The sequence below is a fragment of the Pezoporus occidentalis genome, unplaced genomic scaffold, assembly GCF_034315485.1.
Source record: "Pezoporus occidentalis ecotype Australia unplaced genomic scaffold, CSIRO_AGI_Poc_V1 ctg9, whole genome shotgun sequence".
Lineage (NCBI taxonomy): Eukaryota > Metazoa > Chordata > Aves > Psittaciformes > Psittacidae > Pezoporus > Pezoporus occidentalis.
The window spans coordinates 3,807,966-3,811,976 of record NW_026916262.1 but is presented as its reverse complement, the minus strand read 5'-3'; the positions used below and the strand labels follow the sequence as shown (position 1 = coordinate 3,811,976).

At 39.6% G+C, this 4,011-nt stretch overlaps 1 long non-coding RNA gene across 1 annotated transcript; it reads left to right on the top strand.

Annotated features, from left to right (window-relative positions):
- The first annotated feature begins 894 nt into the window (after positions 1-894).
- Positions 895-3,532, top strand: LOC134156772 (uncharacterized). Its single transcript, XR_009962054.1, has 3 exons — positions 895-1,049; positions 2,248-2,376; positions 3,311-3,532. It is a non-coding gene; the product is annotated as an uncharacterized LOC134156772 (long non-coding RNA).
- Positions 3,533-4,011: the final 479 nt, after the last annotated feature.

Here is a 4,011-nt window from a genome sequence, read left to right as displayed (position 1 = left end):
CTTAAGAGCTCTCTGCTCTTGACAGGGTGCTAATGCTTCCCTCTCCACGCTCCTTGTGCCAAGCCGAAGTTGCATCTCATCATTCTGGTAATTTCGATGCAGGTCATCTTGGCAGCTGCTGAGTTAAAGGAGTGATAAGAGAGTTACATAGTCTTTTAGCTGCTTCCCACTGGGACAATTCTTGGTGTTTTTATCAAATGTCTGTTCCATAAGTTGGCTTACTTTAAGCAGCACAGCACAATACTAAAGGCCTTGAAAAGTTTTGTAAAGCAGTACATTTCAACACCTGGAGTTTGCTTGTGTAAAAACTAATTAAATGTCATTATACAGGTAGTAAGAAAATCAGGATTTGTCCTTGACCTGGTGACATGTCTGTTCCTCTTCACTTTTTAACAAGAATATGGCAACCGTGTTAAATGTTACACTTTCACAGTTATTAAATATTTGTCAATACTCCAATTGTTATGCAAATCATATGTCCTACTCATGTATTCATGCAGCATTTAAAATTGCAATTGCTGGATTATAACAGCCTTTATTATCATAACTGAATTTTTTACCTTGATTTAACTCAAAAGCCTTAATGCTCCATTAATGTATGGTACACTGGATATAAGACAGATGATGAGATTTGAATGCGCTCATATCTCTGTCTTTTCATCTCTATGCATATGAGTGGGATAGAAATATGGTTTTGAGGGCAACAAAAGTTGGAGGGATAACGGAGAGTAAAACAGTATTCAGAACTACTGATTTAGATGTTGAGGAAGGAAAATATTTATAAATTCAAGTATCCATGAAATCCAATGGTGTCAAAAAGACAATAAACACTGGCAGCAAAAGAGAAATAATTGTAATGCAACAATTTTGGAGTTGAGATTGTGATCTCACAGCAACTAATCTCATTCATTTCCAGTTAAATCAGCAGAAATAATTTTCCTTAGTGATACTGCAGATAGGCCTTGGTTCTCCATCTATAAAGATGTCTTTATCCTCTCTGTCTCTCTGTCCTCTTTGTCTTCCCTGAGGATGGAGAAAATATTCAAGAGGTAGGTTAGTGTCTATGTGAACTAAGACCACTTTGGGTTTGGGTTTTTTATTATTATTATTATTATTTTTATTTTAATTTTTTTTTTTTTTAAGCCTGACAATTCCTGGGCAGAATGGGAGAATCTGTAAATACTGGTAAAACTATTTCTGCTCTGCAAATCAGAGATGACAAGTGCTGTCTCATCTCCCTATGATGATTATGAGCTACACTAAAAATGATCAAACTGTAATTATATTACCTTTCTGAAAAATAATCTGAACTATCATAGAGGGAAACAAGATTATTTTGCATCTGTCCTTGCTAAGATTTTTCACTAGCCTGTAGCAGTTTGGACGGCCAACTTTATCCGTGTTCTCTTCTCACATTCAATGTTTTCATTTTTGTACCTTTAACTCTTGGAATGAAATCGAGGGACCATCCAGCAGTTTGACTAAGTTGCCATCTCCAGTGAACAGTGACTAGACTGTTTAGTGACTAGATCACTTCTAATACAAGGTAGCAGTAAGAACACAGCAGTTAGAGGAAAAGGTTTTAAGACAAGTCACTTAGTCTCCCTGAAATAATGTTTCCTTTTACCAAAGGGAGGCAGACCTGCCTTCTTCAAACCCTACCAGCAGACAATGTCCGATAAACTTACCTACGTATTTCTAGCTGTCTTTTCCAGGCAAAGAGATATTTATCAACTATTTATGTATTCAGAATTGCTTTAACTCTTGAGTTCATGGAGGACAATGTGTGGGCTCACTGGCAGGATGAGACAGTCCTCCTAGGGCTAGGGAACCTCCCATCACACAAGTGTTTACAAGTATGTACCTTGTCTTCTCACTGACTGTCCGCCTTGCTCCTTGTCTAAACACCATATTGTTTCAACCCCACATAATCACAGTGGCCTGTGTTTAATGCCATATCTAATGAGTACAAATCAGGGCAGTATTAACAGATTACTGCAGTGCACTGTCAGTTTGGTCAATACAAGTCATTCAGATAAACCAGATTTTTCTAAAAGATCAAGCTTGCCCACCCTTAAAGTTGTCTGTTTTTTTTTCAAGACATACCCTAAGAGTCTATTTTAAGATTCAAGGAGTGAAGATGACTCCTCATTTAATTTGTCTTCTCCTGGTAAGCTGGTGCATAGTACACAGATGGCAGACCTATAAGTAATTGCTTCAGTGCTCTTGTTCTGATTTTTTTTTCAGGCTTTTCTCAGTGATATTAGGACAGTTCTTGGTTTCCACTTTATTCTTTTGGGGTTTTGTACTGGGCTCATGACCGAAACACCAGAGTGACATGCAGTAGAGCATGGAGCAGCACAAGGAACAGCTGGTGTATGTGTGTTCTCTTACCCTTTCCTTGGGGGTATGAATATTTGCAGCCAAATGTTTTCATTTGGAATTATATTTAAAGTTATGCTAATAAGAGAGAAGTGAGGATAAAAGCGATTTGCTTGGTGTTCAGTGTATGAGCAGTGTGACTGGTTATGTCCTTATTTTCTTGCTTACCCCAAGCACTGAACAAGCCTCCAGGCATTACCTGTCTGCTTCACAGACAGGCTTTACTCTTTGCAGAGAATACGTTATGGATATTATGTCTTTGCTGCTCTAGGGGGAAAAAGCTGTTGTTTGGGTTTTTTTTTTAATGGAATAAGCTGAAGGAAAGCTCAACAAAAATAGAATTTCTCAGTCTCCAGACCCATAGATAGCTATTTTTCCAAGGAAAGTGGATGTTCCTAAGTACTGAGAAGTTGTGCTGCTATTTCAGCGAAGCCAGTGACAATTAGGCTTATCTACAGTACAACCTCTGTGTATGAAACAAAATGAAAATTGCACAGGAAGCAACACTGAGAACTGTTCTCTTGGAAATGAACTTTGGAGCCATTACATATTGTCCGTGGCATCCTTTTTGGAGCAGTAGAAATTAACCAGAAATGAGATTACTCTCATTTTATTCTCAGATACTTCTTTCTGTCAAAGGATATTTTCTAAGCTAAATCTTTTCTTTAATCAGGCAAAATTTGATTCCATTGTCCTTATGTTGTATCGCTATGGCAACACAACATGAAATGGTGCTTTGGGCTGACTGTCACCAGCTGCTTCCCCAACCATGTCCAGTAACTAGCCTCCACTATAGACTCTGCACTCCCTCGAGTGCAGGGTCCAGTGCCTCCTGTTGTCTCTAGCAATGCTATCTTAGCTCTGTGAAGGAGTCTGTGGTGAGTCAGAATACTACCATGGACATTTTGGCATGTTTATACTCCCACAGGTATTAGGGCAGAGCAGAGGACCTGTTAGTATACAGTAACAGGATGCAGCACAGAGCAGATGATCTCCAGGAGCTGTGGCACTCCTTGCACCATGAGGCCCCTGGCTCACAGAAGCAGAGGCATTACACTCACTAGCTCTAGTATGAGGAACAGCCCCACTACAGCAGCTGAGGCTTCACAGCTCAGCACTTACCTACAATTTTAGGCAAAGCAGTGGAAAAAATCTGCAGACATGCTGCTGTCATTGCTGGTGATGTACAGTTTATGCCTACCTGGACTGTAGTCATGCCTCTGTGTTGACTTAGCCCTCAAGACTTCAGGATTCCCAATGTCCCCTCTTGCCAGAGGAGTCGGTGTGCCCTCAGTGTGGAGTCAGCTCAGCCTGGCCCAATTTTACTTAGCCCTTAATAAATATGCTAGTAAACTATCTTTCTATTCTAGAAGGGTAAAAATGAGTCTTTCTGGAGCAAAGCTTTATCTCTAGCAGGATAATTATAGTGAATTATCTGGGGGTGCCATTCCAAGGCAGCAGTTCCCAGGCACTTGCTTTGAAGAATGTACCTCTGCAAATGTAAGAAGGATGATTTTTGGCAATCCACTATTGATTACAGAAAATTGTTAAATTCTAGTTTCACCCTCAAACATTTGTCTCTCTGCTGCCTTGTTTTGGAAGATGAAGCTTCACAGAAAAAGAACAGTA